Source organism: Hemiscyllium ocellatum, chromosome 2, assembly GCF_020745735.1.
Source record: "Hemiscyllium ocellatum isolate sHemOce1 chromosome 2, sHemOce1.pat.X.cur, whole genome shotgun sequence".
In the NCBI taxonomy this organism is placed as follows: domain Eukaryota; kingdom Metazoa; phylum Chordata; class Chondrichthyes; order Orectolobiformes; family Hemiscylliidae; genus Hemiscyllium; species Hemiscyllium ocellatum.
Window position 1 is genome coordinate 149,135,141 of NC_083402.1, and position 16,087 is coordinate 149,151,227.

The window sequence follows — 16,087 nt, forward strand, 5'->3', positions numbered from 1 at the left end:
TGGACTACCCAAAGTACACAAACCAGACATCCCACTCAGACCCATAGTATCACTACCAGGGACACCAGCATACAAACTGGCCAAAGAACTACAACAGAAACTGAAACACCTGGTCAGCGGATCCAAACACTCCATACAATCAACACAGGAATTCTTGGACATCATCAGGAATACACACATAGACAAAGAAGAAATCATGATCTCATTCGACGTGACAGCACTGTTCACTTCGATTGACAAAATCCTAGCCAGAGAAACAATAGCCAACCTACTGGACATACATAACAGAAAACAGGAGGCGGAACCTATCAACAAAGACGGCATACTTAAACTACTGGACTTATGCCTCACTACACACTTCACATTCAACAATCAGATATACGAACAAATCAACGGAACACCCATGGGATCACCAATCTCGGGACTCATAGCAGAGGCAGTTATGCAAAGGTTAGAACAAACAGCCCTACCACAAATTCAACCCAAACTCTGGGTCAGATATGTCGATGACACTTTCGTAATCATCAAAAACACGGAAATAGAAAAAACACACCGGATCATCAACGCCACACTCACAGGCATCCGATTCACGAGAGAAGTAGAAAAGGATAGCCAACTCCCATTCCTAGACGTGATAGTACAGAGAACACCGAACGGAGAATTCACCACAAGGGTACACAGGAAAACAACACACACAGACCAAGTCTTAAACTATGAAAGTAACCACCCCAACACACACAAACGAAGCTGCATCAGGACACTATTCAAAAGAGCTACGACACACTGCAGTACACCAGAACTGCGAAAAGAGGAAGAGGAACATCTATACAAGGTATTCGCCAAAAACGGATACCCGCGCAACTTTATCAACAGATGCCTAAGAGATAGACCACAGAACGAGGACATGCCACAACCAAAAGGACTAGCCACTCTACCATACATCAGGAGCGTTTCAGAACTGACAGCCAGACTACTGCGACCCCTAGGACTCATAACGGCACACAAACCAACAGCCACGCTCAGACAACAACTTACTAGAACAAAGGAGCCAATACCCAACATGAGCAAAACTAATGTAGTTTATAAAATACCATGCAAGGACTGCACAAAACACTATATAGGACAAACAGGAAGACAGCTAACAATCCGCATACATGAACACCAACTAGCCACAAAACGACACGACCAGCTATCCCTAGTAGCCACACACTCAGACAACAAGCAACATGAATTCGACTGGGAAAACACTACTATCATAGGGCAAGCCAGACAGAGAACAGCCAGGGAATTCCTAGAGGCATGGCATTCATCCACAAATTCCACCAACAGACACATCGACCTGGACCCAATATACCAATCACTACAGCGGACAGCTGAAACTGACACCCAGAAGCGGCAAGGACAGACCACTATAAATGCCGGAAGAAACATCAAAGAAGCGCTTCGCAGGAGGCTCCACAGCACTGATGATGTCTCCTAGCCAGGGGACGAAACATTTGCAACAAAAACTTCCAGCTCGGCGAACAGAACGACTGAACAGAACCTCTGACACTCCTGTTTATATCTGTCAGCCAGGGCTCCCTGATTGGACCAGATTAACAGTTCCAATCCGGGAACTCATATTCTCTGAGTTCCACCTGGCTGACCTCTGTACAATCACTCCATTGCTCTGGTTTTCATGTTAAGTTTCCCAAACTGTTAATCAGTGTGGAGAGTTTGGAAACATCACAACCTGTGGGACCATGAAGAAGTCAGTGAGCCATGATCCCAATCAATTGACTCCACTGACTTACAAGAAGCTCCCCATGCTATTTGAGAAAAGTAAACAAGGTTCGGTCAATCGATTTCAAAGTCAAGCTCAGCCTTGCCAACATCTCGTTCTAATCTGCGCCCATCCTGGCAAGCCCGAATTGCTCAGAGCCTGGTAATACTTTCCCATTGTTTCCGAGGACAGATTCACTGCGACCCTTTAGTCTCAATCCCTCCTCCACAGCGCACTCCCCTTTTAGATGCAACCCAACTTTAGGCAGAGCAGGGTAGATGTTCCCTGATGTTACTCGTTCATTGTGTTGGCCTCCTGTTGGAGCTACAAACACAGTTAACATGAGTTAGATGCTGAAACCACTCAAATCAACGAGAAGCAGGAAGCTGAAGTGTTATGTGCTATTGCAATGACTGAATATAGGATTGGATCTCTAGCCAATTTAAATCTCAAAGAATCAGAATAGCAGTGCAATGAAATGCAGACTTGTCTAAACTTAGCTTCAAGTAATCTCTTAAGATTTTGACCATTTTTATTGCTGTGTATATAAGTCTAATTTGTAGCAGTAGTGGAGTTATAAATCATTGTCGAGGAACAATATTATCAAAGAAAGTATAGTTGTTTTTTTGCATTAGAGTATGGCAACTTGCCTCTCAGCTGAAATCTTTCATTGCTGTCAGCTGATTTGGTGTAATTACTGATATTTGGAACCCACTATTATTCTCTTTGTAAATGTTACTGCAGTTGACTTGAAAACTTCTATCAACCAATTTTGCTTCGAGCCCCTGGTGACTGTGCAGATATAGTATTTGGGATGGTTGAGAAAAGCCAGTTTGTGGTTTCGTTTGAAGCAGATACAACTAGTGTTGCATATAACAACACGCTAGCTTGCCAGAGAAAACTCCACTGAGGAGAACAAAGCATTTTAAAAAGCTCTGAATAATTATTTGTTAGGAGACAAATGCCAAGTAAACGCAGCTGTAATTGTGATCCTTGGATGATATATTCTTCTTTGTGATTTGATATTCTAGCAACCAGACAAACTATTACTCTCCTTCAGCCGGTTCATTTGTCTTTATGGCCCTCATCCCCATTCTCTCAAGTCCAAAGGATGCTGACTATAAAGGATGTATCAGATGACTAGTTAGATAATTCACCGTCAGACATGGGTGGACCATATAAAGCACCATCATCTACGAAAACTGCTCACTCTCTAACCCAGGGCTTCCTGTCTCATCTTTTTAAATAAATATCCCCTCTCTCCAACATACTGGTCTAAACAATAAGTGCTATGAGCTTATTGACTTCTTTGTCACTAATATGGAGACCAGATAAAAACAATGACTGCAGATGCTGGAAACCAGATTCAGGATCAGTGGTGCTGGAAGAGCACAGCAGTTCAGGCAGCATCCAACGAGCAGCGAAATCGACGTTTCGGGCAAAAGCCCTTCATCAGGAATAAAGGGCTGGTGAAGGGCTTTTGCCTGAAACGTCGATTTCGCTGCTCGTTGGATGCTGCCTGAACTGCTGTGCTCTTCCAGCACCACTGATCCATAATATGGAGACCAGCCAACCCTTGTTGCTTTCTTCTCTAGCCTAGTGGGTCAAATTTCCCTTAGTGGCTCCAAATTTCCTAACTTTTCAGAAAACAGGATGGGTTGAAGTGTAATCAAGGTAACTGTGGGAATTAGTCAACTCCGAGTGGAAATTGACCTGTTGCTCATCCGTGAAACGAAAGCAGAGACGTCGAGGAAGAAAAGAGAAGAAATGGAAGGCAAGGAAATGGTGGAAATTGAAAGCAGAGTTGATTAAATCTTCTAATTCAGGGGGGAGAACTCTGCCAATTCAAGGCTCTGCAGTTAGTATCTTAGCTGAGAACACAGGGCAGCCAATTTGTAATTACGGTTGGTGTTGCTGTGAGAGGACGATTTCATTCACAGAAATTAACTCTACCATTCAGAATTCTACCACCTTGCTTAGTTGCCACTGATTTATTATCCTCCGTCATAATACATTCTATTTTTGAGGATGTGATCAACAGAGTGAATCAGTTAATGTTGTGTATCTAGATTTTCGAAAGGCCTTTGACAAAGTCCAATGGAAGAGGATAGTAAGGAACATTAAAGCTGTTAGTAATGGGAGGTGATGTGCTAATGTGGATTGAGAACTGTTAGGCAGAGAGTTGGAATAAATGGGTCCTTTTCAGAGTGGCAGGCCATGACGAGGAGGGGATGGGGGTGTGGGGGTGGTGGTACCACAGGGTTCAGTGCTGGGACTTCAGTTTTTCACAATATACATGAGCAATTTGGATGAAGGAACTGAATACCGTATTTCCACATTTGCAGATGACACTAAGCTGGGTGGCAGTGAGTGCTGTTAGGAGACGCTAAGAGGCTGCAGGGTGAATTAGACAAACTGGCTGAATAGGCAAATGCAAAACATTGTGCATAAATGTGAGGTTATCCACTTTGTTGACAAAATCAAGAAGGTGTCTGAATGGTGGCAGTTTAGGAAAAGGCGAGGTGCAACAGGACCTGGGTGAGCTGGTGGAGGTTGGCATGCAGGTGTAGTGGGCAGTGAGGAATGCTAATGGCGTGCTGGCCTTCATAGTGAGATGTTTGGAGTATTGGAGTAAGGATGTCTTGCTGCAGATATATAGAGCCTTGGTAAGGCCACACCTTGAGTGTTGTGTTCAGGTTTGGTCTTCTAGTCTGAGGAGGACATTCCTGCTATTGAGGGGGTCCAGTGATGGTTCACCACACTGATTCCCGGGGTGGCAGGACTGACATGTGAGGAAAGATTGGATTGATTGGGCTTGTAATCACTGGAATTTGGAAGAATGAGGGGGGAATCTCATAGCAAAACATAAAATCCTGATGGGACTGGACAGGCTAGATGTGGGAAGAATGTTCTTGCTGTTGGAGAAGTCCAGAACTAGAGGACAACCATCACATTTTTTAAATTGCCAATGGAGAATGGTGTCTGTATTGAACCTGAATTGAAAACATTTTCTTGCCAGCATGTGAACCTAACAATAAGTAGGATAAATAGTTCACTCCACAGATAGGCATCAAATAATTTTTGTTTCCTCATTACTTTAGGTCAACCTGATGAAAATAGCACACTGCACATGTATACTTCAATTCTTCTTGAAGCACTGATTAGATTATTGTGTACTTCTCGTGAGAGGTTATATCAGAAATGAAGAACAGACATATCAAGCTTTAGTGAATTAAGATGATAGTAAAGTTCCCTTGCCCTGAATATTGCATTTTGATGATATGTACATTTTTGACCAACATGCATGAAAGAAATTGCAGTGCCATTGACAATGTTAGAATTTTGACATCAAAACCAATGTTAATGCAGCTTTAACTCCACATAGTAAAACAAAATAACAATTGAAATAATGTGTTGTAGAGCTTTCAATACTGAGGGTAACCATTTTGACATCTATCATGTGAGTAAGTTAAAGGCAAAATGTTTAAATTCAAACATGTTTGGGAAGAATTGGTAAATTTTGGCCATTAGTTCCCAAAGCTTACCACATTGGAATCTTCACTGTTGGAGAAATTCATAATGGCTCTTCAGACAGTACCTTCCAAACCCACAATTACCTCTATCTAAAAGGACAAGAGCAGCAGATACATGGGAACACCAACCCCTGTAAGCTGGTCCTCCAAGTCACTCACCAACCTGACATGGAATTGTATCACCCTTCCTTCACTGCCACTGGTTCAAAATCCTTGAACCCCCTTTCCAAAAGCCTTGTAAATCTATCCACACCAAATGGATTGCAGTAGTTCAAGAAGATGTTAACTACCTTCTCAAGGGGTAATTAGGGATGGGCAACAAATGTTTTCCTAGAGAGTCATGCCAAGTTCCTCGCACAATTTTTGTTTTCAAAATGTTGCATATATTCTCAACAGTATAAATGTTTGACCCAAGTGAGTAAGGTGGTTGCTTGTTATTAACACTACTGGGGCTTCTGTAAATCACTTTATAAAACCCCTTCAGTTTTCAAAAAATCTGAGGCCATTGAGACAAAGTAAAATAAAATGTTGCATTAACATTCCCTGAAGGGGTCATGAGAATTCAGATTCAAAAGGAGGTGAAATTAGTACCAGAAAGTTATAAAGTGATTTCATTTACAATCTGCAGGCTATGTATGGGCTCCTGGAGCAGCACTATAATTATGTTGCCTTCTATTAATTGACCTGAGAATGGAAACTGAGCATGAGTGATAATAATATTAATTCACTGGATAACTGTAAACTATTCATGCTTTACTGGTGTTGTTTCTCATGTTATTTAAATCCCTCAGATTACTGGTCAGCATTTTTTGAAAGACATCCATTTTTCTCCATTTATAAAGAATGTCAAATGCTGTTCTGGCCAATAAAGCTGCTTATTTCACTGGCAATTACCAACACAGCTAGTCTTCTACTACTTAAAAAAAAATTACAGCATTGGCTAAATCTTCTCTCTGGATTTAACATAGTTTTGCGATATCTCTGCTGTATCTTGTTCTAAGAAAATATGAAATGAGAAAAGTTGGTTCCTCTATCAGCTTGCTGCTGTTAATTGATGCTTTACAAAGTGGATTGTTTTGTGTTCCCCACCATTCGTATATGTTCTAATAACAAACAAAGTGGGCAATTTTGTTTTTTGGTCTAGATTATCTTACTATAACTATTTAACATTTGGGGAAAAATGTGGTGATAGCACAAAATAATAAATACTGTGAGTTAAGCTTAGCAAAATAGATATGATGAGCATTTGCCCAATCATCCTGTAGTGACATTAAACACCAAGATATTGTGTGTCCCAGTAAAGGCTACTTTGTTCAGTAATTATGCAATAAAACCTCAAATACTGTGTTAATCCATACTTCTGGCACATCTCACACCATGTTGGCATGACATGAAGCCGTACAAAAATGGATCCCATTGTTATAAAATTTTGTCAAATAGAATACACACCTGTGAATATAGCTTTCCTACAACATTGGCACTGAATTATAAGCATCCAGCCCATCTTGGCAATGCTTTTCTACAACCTCTACCATCGGGAAGAAGGTACAAAAGCCTGAATACACACACCAGCCGGTCTCGAAATAGTTTCTACCCTACTTTTGTTAGAATACTGAATGGACTCACAAACTCTTAGCATTCGCCTGTACCTGTGTTCATGTTTTGCTGCTGTTTATCTATTAGTTAGTATCTATGCTATTTAACTCTGTGATCTGCTCACAAAGTAAAGCTTTTCACTGTGCCCCGGTACACGTGACAATAAATGCAATCCAATTCAGTTCAATTTTTAGTTTTGCTGGGATTCCTTTGCTGCTCATGACTATCAATGAATTTTTGTAAAGTGGAGACCAGAAATGATGAATTCTAGTAAACCTGAGCACCCTCTTGGGTGCACACACAGTCAGGTATTTCCAGCACAGCCTGTATGGCTTACCACCTTCAGAAGGCCATCCCTTGTGAGTGCCAAGAGCAACAGAACTGGTAAGATCTTCAATGTGACTGAGAAATTGAGCAGAGGATATAGTGAGAGGAAGCCTACACAAAACGTTCTATTCACCAAGGATTTACTGAGATCATTTCTCATGGTAAACCTCACCCAGGCCTGTGCTAACTTAGATCGAACAACAATGTGCCCCTGAACTGCACCACCTTCTTCTTCCTGGTCTCACGGCAGATTGAGGCTGGCCCTACAGTGGTCCCAACGTCACAGGCACGATCCATTTTCATTCATCTGGCTCCTTCCAGGTAGGGAACAGGGGATATCAGGAACATTGCTCAATATTCTGTCTGTTGCAGCATCATAGGGTATGAAGGCCACCTCTTGGCAGTTCAACACCTTTTTGCTGAGGAGAGATAAGCAGGACAAAAGGCCACGAGACTCTTCCAGGATAGTAAAATTCCCAATGGTACAGGGCACAATCACTTGAGTGCAATGGTCTGTAGACCCTGCATGCCAACAGGGAAAGGTTTAGAAGCGACAAGAGCTTCCATTTCAATGTGCAGTCAATAAATAACCCAGCCAAGTCACTCATTTCAGTGAATGCCTATTCCCTGGTAATAGCCACAATACGTTTATCTTGTGCTTATCAGTGCTACCCACTGTCTTTAGCCACCATGGCATCCACACACCCTGCCCTTGCCCCTACAAGGTGACCCAGAGGCTGGCTACTAAGGGGTACTAAGTTTGCACATGAGTGCAGTAGGAAATCAGGAAGATGAATGGAATGTTGGCCCTTCAAGAGGGTTGGAGTATAAAAGTAGGGAAGTCTTACTGCAACTGCACAAGGTGCTGGTGAGAGCACATCTGGAGTACTGTGAGAAGGTCCCATTATTTAAGGAAAGATATCATGTCATTGAAGGCAGTTCAGAGAAGGATCACTATGATGATCCCTGACATGGAGGGATTGTTTTATAAACAAAGGCTAAACAAGATGGGGCTCTACTCACTGGAGATTAGAAGAATGAGAGGTGATCTCATTGAAACATTTCAGATTCTTAAGGGGCTTGATTGGGTCAATGCTGAGATGTTGTTTCCCCTCATGGGAGAATCTAGGATCAGAGGGCATAGTCTCAGAATAAATGGGCACTAATTTAAGACTGAGATGAGGAAGAAATTCTTCTCTCAGAGGGTTGTGAGTCTTTGGAACTCCTTGCCACAGAGAGCTGGGTGGGGGGAAGAGAGTTGTGGATGGGTGCAGTCATTGTGTATATTTAAAACTGAGGTAGATAGACCTTTTGATCAATTGAAGAATCAAGAATTATTTGGAAAAACCAGAAAAATGGACATGAGGAATATAAGATCAGCTATGATCCCATTGAATGGCAGAGCAGGCTCGAGGGACTGAATGGTCTCTTCCTGTTCCTGTTCCTTATGAGTTTTGGAGTCCAATTATCCTACAGTCAAGAATAATCCTCACCACAGGCTGATAATCACCCTCCATCGTCGCACCATTTGAACTGGCTGCAACAAGAACTACTGAGCAATGCGGAACACTATTGAGCAAACAATCAATCTCCTCAAAGAAAAGCTAACTGCCTTGACTACTTTGGAGCAGTATTGAAGGACATGGCCATCTAAGTTTGGAAGTACATGATAACGTGCTGCACAAGGGTGTAACCACTGCCTCCAGGGATCCAGAAGCAAATTCAGGAAGTAAAGGACGAGGAAAAGGAAGAGATAAAGACCCTTGTGTTTGAATGTGCAATACAAAAGCAGATTATGAGACTCAAGTTTCAGGAAATCCACTTCTTCATACCAACATAAGCAGCCACTACATGTCCATCTTAGATATCCCATTATACCATCTCTCTGGCTACCAGACAGCAGGAAACGCCAGCAGCAACAACCTTTCCAAAACATCATCATTCAATAAATCATCCCATTATAAAAACAGAAAAGGTCTATTCACCCTTATGTATTCCCTATCACTCACATACACACTCACTTTCACTCACATACACATTCTCACTCTCATTCACACTCTCACACAGACACTTAAACAAAGACATTCACTCTCTCACAAGTACACGTACGCTTACTCTTACATACTCGCACTCACGCACACATTCTCACTCGTGCACACAATCTCAATTGCATACATACGTTCACTTTCTCTCACATACAGACACTCTCACACTCAGTCCCACACACACAACACACTCACAAACACCCATATTCTCACACACACTCATTAACACACACACTCACACTCATTCTCACTAACACACATTCTCACACACACACACACACACTGACACACTTTCATGCACACTCACTCTCACTCACATACTCTCACAGAAACACATTCATTCAAACACACTCACTGTCACACACACACACACTTCCTCACCTCCTAACATGATCCTAAAAGCCAGATTAAATTCCACCACATTGTACTCTTTAAGCTAATTGCAGAGCCAGTTTCTGACTGCAAATGTGAGATCAAACGATGATTCCACCTAATCACTGATGTGTTTTGTGTTTCCTCATCTTTCTGGGTGTGCTGCAGATGTCAGCTATGAGATATCATGTGAGGATGCAACAACTGACCTTTGCCATACAGCTGAAGCCACTGAACACTGAACACCAGGTGCCTGGGCCCACACTCTGGGCATTTAGCTGTTCCCCATTTCCACACCCTTCAGAGGTTCTTTTAGCCTTCAGTGGAAACATTACATCTCTCCCTGAGAGCACCTCTGTACAAAGAACAAACAAAATCAAAAAACAGTGTAGCACAGGAACTGGCCCTTCTGCCCCCTAAGGCTGCGCCAACGCATAACACCTTTCTAACCTAAAAACCATTTACTCTACATGGTCTGTATCACTGTATTCTCTTCCTATTCATTTATCTATCAAGATGCCTCTTGAATATCGCTATGGTAACTGTGTCCACCACCTCCTCTGACAGTCTTTCCAGCCATTTACCACCCTCTGCATAAAAAAGCTTTTCTCTCATATCGCCTTTAAACTCACCACCTTTAACCTTAAACAGATTGGTGAGATTAAACGGATTATTGAGATTAACGTGACATCAATGAATCTTTGAATTCTCTCCCTGGGGTAGTGTTCCATATTTCTTCACCTGAAGTCTTCCAATATAACTTGTTGGCAGTGTTCACTTCTGGAGTGCAACTTAGCTTTAAAAGCTTTAAATTTCTCCTTCAAATCCTCCCACTTCCTCCAGACCAAAGGGGTAGCCATGGGCACACGTATGGGCCCCAGCTATGCCTGTCTCTTTGTTGGCTACGTAGAACAGTCCATCTTCAGTAATTACACCAGCACCATTCCCCATCTCTTCCTCCGCTACATTGATGACTGCATTGGCGCCACCTCGTGCTCCCGCGAGGAGGTTGAGCAATTCATCAACTTCACCAACACATTCCAACCTGAGCTTAAATTTACCTGGACATCTCTGACACCTCTCTCCCCTTCCTGGACCTCACCATCTCCATTAATGACAATTGACTTGACACCAACATTTTTTACAAAGCCACCGACTCCCACAGCTATCTGGATTACCCCTCTTCCCACCCTTCCTCCTGCAAAAATGCCAACCCCTATTCCCAATTCTTCCGCCTCCACGATATCTGCTCCCAGGAGGATCAGTTCCACCACAGAACATACCAGATGGCCTCCTTCTTTGGAGACCGCAATTTCCCTTCCCACGTGGTTAAAGATGTCCTCCAACGCATCTCGTCCACATCCCGCACCTCCGCCCTCAGACCCCACCCCTCCAACCATAACAAGGACAGAACCTTGACATGTAGGCATATGGAGGATAGTGGGCTAGTGTAGGTTAGGTGGGCTTGGATTGGTGCAACATCGAGAGCCAAAGGGCCTGTACTGCGCTGTATTTTTCTATGTTCTACGTTCTATGTCCTAACCCCCCTGGTGCTCACCTTCCATCCTACAAACCTTAGCATAAATCAAATTATCCGCCGACATTTCCGCAACCTCCAAATGGACCCGACCACCATGGATATATTTCCCTCCCCACCCCTTTCTGCCTTCCGCAAAGCCCGTTCCCTTCATGACTAACCGGTCAGGTCCACGCCCCAACAACTCCCACCCTCCCATCCTGGCACCTTCCCCTGCCATCGCAGGAATTGCAAAACCTGTGCCACACCTCCTCCCTCACTTCCATCCAAGGCCCTAAAGGAGCCTTCCACATCCATCAAAGTTTTACCTGCACTTCCACCAATATCATTTATTATATCCATTGCTCCTGATGTGGTCTCCTCTACAATGAGGAGTCTGGACTCCTCCTAGCAGAGTGCTTTAAGGAACATCTCTGGGACACCCGCACCAATCAACCACACCGCCCCGTGGCCCAACATTTCAACTCCCCCTCCCACTCAGCCGAGGATGTGGAGGTCCTGGGCCTCCTTCACCGCCGTTTCCTCACCGCCAGACGCCTGGAGGAAGAACGCCTCATCTTCCACCTCAGAACACCTCAACCCCAGGGCATCAATGTGGACTTCACCAGTTTCCTCATTTCCCCTCCCCCAACCTCACCCCAGCTCCAAACTTCCAGCTCAGCACTGTCCCCATGACCTGTCCTACCTGCCTATCTTCCTTTCCACCTATCCACTCCACCCTCCTCTCTGAACTATCACCTACATCCCCAACCCCATCCACCCATTGTACTCTTTGCTACCTTCCCCCACCCTCCTCCCTGGCCTAGCACCTTCATCCCCACCCCAATTCACCTATTGTACTCTATGCTACTTTCTCCCCACCCCCACCTTCCTCTCATTTATCTACCCTTCAGGCACTCTGCCTGTATTCCTGATGAAGGGCTTTTGCCTGAAACGTCGGATGCTGCCTGAACTGCTGTGCTTTTCCAGCACCACTCTAATCCAGAATCTGGTTTCCAGCATCTGCAGTCATTGTTTTTACCTTAGCTTTTAAAGGGACAGGCTGCCTTTAAGAGCTGAAGACCACCCAGCCCTATTTCTATGAGCAGCCTGCATGCCAAATTGTATAATTAAGAAGGCAGTATAAAATTTATATGCTGCCCATCTCCACCAAGACCAAGTTACAAATAATAGCTGACACATTCAAAAGAACATAGCTATTTTGTTTAATAACCATAATTATTATGTGTTCTACCTTGTCTCTTACCAATTCCAAAGCCTTCTTTAAGCTTACCAATAATAGAATGTCCACATGCACTCTATCTCAAAATAAACACACAGAGTCAAGTAATTTATAAAGACTCTGACCTTGACTTTGAGCAAAGAGAATCACAAAGCAAAGCTCTTGTCTGTATAAATTCAATTGGGTAAATTGTTCAGGTCTCAACAGAATCTGTTTTGATGAAACATGGACAATGATAAATGTTTATTGATTCAATAATAAGTGAATGGTGTGACTTTTCCGTCAATGAACAATGTTTAAGCAAGCCAACATTAGCTGAGCTCTGCCACAAGTTGACTGAAAATATTTCCATGCTCCAGGCTTCAGCATACAATAATACTTGTTTTTTTTTCAAAAAGTAACAATCCCTGGCCAGGATAACATCGGGAAATCCTTTAGCCCAGGTGCACAAATGAAATCTTTGTTGATGAAGAAACAACACATGAATTATAGAAATAGCAGGATGAAGCAGTTATGAGATCATATTTGAGAACTACTTTAGCAAGAGGGAATTCCGGGGTTAATTAAGCTTGCATATGTTATGACTGAAATGAAAATTACGCACAGCAGATAATGGGCAATCGACTCTGTGTCACTCAGTTTGCATCACAAATTTTTTGCCCTGGAGTCTTTCAGTCATTTATATTTTGTTTAGGATGACTAGCATATTATAACAAACTCAATAATCTGAAACAAAAACAGGAAGTGCAAGAGAAATTCAACAGGTTTGGTAGCATCTGGAGAGAGAGAAAAACAGAGTTAATATTTTAAGTCCAGTGATCTTTCATCAGACCTCTGCTCTTCTCTCTCTCTACAGATGCTAGCAGACCAACTGAGTTTCTTCAGCACTTTCTGTTTTTGTCTCAGGTTTCCAACAACTGTGGTTCTTTGTTTTATTTCAGTAACCTTAAAGCCTAGCAGAAATTAATCATGTGGCTGAGAGAGATAATTGGTTTATTGACTATAAACAGATATAAATCTTTGGCATGTTTTCGGTTTTTCAATTGTTTGTATTTGTGATACAGTGCATCCTGTAATCTTCCCCACTTACAGCAGACAGGGCAGGAGTGTGTGTGTGTGCCCAGGGTCAGAGGGGATAAGGATGTTCACTGACTGAAGTAGGTACCTTGAAAATTACAGAGAAAACAAATTGTCCCATCAATAATCCCAATTCCAGAAGAGAGGTTAGAGCAAAAACATATTTTAATAAAATATAGAATGTAGAACTGTACAGCACAGGATGCTGTGCTGAAAATGATGCCAAATTAAACTAATCCTTTCTGCCTGCCATTGGTCCATGTTCCTCCATTCGTTGCATGGCCTTGTGCTTTTCTAACAGTCCTTAAATGTTCCTATTGTATCTGCCTCCATCACTACCCCAGCAGCATGTTGCAGACTCCCACCACTCTGTGTAAAATATTTCACCTCTCACCTTAAATGCATGTCCCCTCGTTTTAGACATACTAGCAGCAGCTATCTTTCTATAAAAGTTGGAGTTCTATACCATGCATTAGAACTCAACTATTGCTTTGAAAAACTCCTGACTGGCTTGTAATATACACTCTCAAAGCCCCTCCTAGTGACTGACAGTAAACCAACAATGCCATGTTGATTGATCGTTATCCAATCAGGGTAAACCATGGCCCCATAAGAATGATGCAGGCCACCTGACTTCAGCTGATTGGAGCCTCAAGAAAATCTTCTGCACTGACTTGTCAACACTTCAGTCTTTGTTCTTCAAGAAAGATTCATAAAACTTCAAGCTGAATAAAATTATCTCACAAAGTTACAGTGCCAATTTAGAAACATTTGATTACCTGAAATGGAAAATGGTTTGAGGTTGTAATGCAAAGAAAGCCACATTTTAAAAGAAGGGAAACTTTTAGATATTTTGTTACTGAAGCAGTTAACCAGCTTTAGCTTTATGGACACAGACTTGTAGGTACTCCTTTACACTAATGTGACTATTTTATCTTTAGGATTAACTTTTCTCTTATTTCCATTGATCCTCACAAGATTAGTTAAATGATTATGCTTGGTGCAGCCCAAGCTAAATGCTTTCCTTGACAATTGGTTGACTTGCAGAATGCAACATTGCATTTGTCTGCCTAACTCCTTCTCACAGGAAAAAGTGAGGACTGCAGATGCTGGAGAGTAGAGCTGAAAAATGTGTTGCTGGAAAAGCGCAGCAGGTCAGGCAGCATCCAAGGAGCAGGAGAACCAATGTTTAGGGCATAAGCCCTTCTTCAGGAATGAGGGAGGTGTGCCAAGCAGGCTAAGATAAAAGTTAGGGAGGAGGGATTTGGGGGAGGGGCATTGGGAATGCGATAGGGTGGAAGGAGGTTAAGGTGAGGGTGATGGGCCAGAGAGGGGGCGGGGGCGGAGAGGTCGGGAAGAAGATTGCAGGTCAAGAAGCTGTTGCTGAGTCCAAGGGTTGGGACTGAGATAAGGTGGGGGGAGGGGAAATGAGGAAGCTGGAGAAATCTGCATTCATCCCGTGTGGTTGGAGGGTTCCTAGGCGGAAGATGAGGTGCTCTTCCTCCAGGTGTCATGTTGCCATGGTCTGGCGATGGAGGAGGCCAAGGACCTGCATGTCCTTGGCGACGAGGGAGGGGGAATTAAAGTGTTCAGCCACTGAGTGGTTGGGTTGGTTGGTCCGGGTGTCCCAGAGGTGTTCTCTGAAATGTTCCGCAAGTAGGCAGCCTGTCTCCCCAATGTAGAGGAGGCCACATCGGGTGCAGCGGATGCAGTAAATGATGTGGGTGGAGGTGCAGGTGAATTTGTGGTGGATATGGAAGGATCCCTTGGGGCCTTGGAGGGAAGTGAGGGGGAGGTATGGGCACAAGTTTTGCATTTCTTGCGGTTGCAGGGGAAGGTGCCGGGAGTGGAGGTTGGGTTGGTGGGGGGTTTGGATCTGACGAGGGAGTCGCGGAGGGAGTGGTCTTTCCGGAATGCTGCTAGGGAAGGGGAGGGAAATATATCCTTGGTGGTGGGGTCTGTTTGGAAGTGGCAGAAATGACGAAGGATGATACGATGTATCTGGAGGTTGGTGGGATGGTAGGTGAGGACCAGTGGGGTTCTGTTCTGGTGGCGATTGGAAGGGCGGGGTTTAAGGGCGGAGGATCAGGAAGTGGAGGAGATGCGGTGGAGAGCATTGTCGACCACGTCTGGGGGGAAATTGTGGTCTTTGAAGAAAGAGGCATTTGGGTTGTTCGGTATTGGAACTGGTCCTCCTGGGAACAGATGGGGCGGAGGCAGAGGAATTGGGAATATGGGGTGGCGTTTTTACAGGGGGTAGGGTGGGAGGAGGTGTAGTCTAGGTAGCTGTGGGAGTCAGTCGGTTTATAGTAAATGTCCGTGTTGATTCGGTCGCCCGAGATAGAAATGGAGAGGTCTAGGAAGGGGAGGGAGGAGTCTGAGATGGTCCAGGTAAATTTGAGGTCGGGGCGGAAGGTGTTAGTAAAGTGGATGAACTGTTCAACCTCCTTATGGGAGCACGAGGCAGCGCCGATACAATCATCGATGTAGCGGAGGAAAAGGTGAGAGGTGGTGCACTATACCCATACACTTTCTCACACTCACAACACCCAACCCAGACAGACACACACACACAGACAGACAAAGACCCACATGCACACATATATTTTGTGGGGT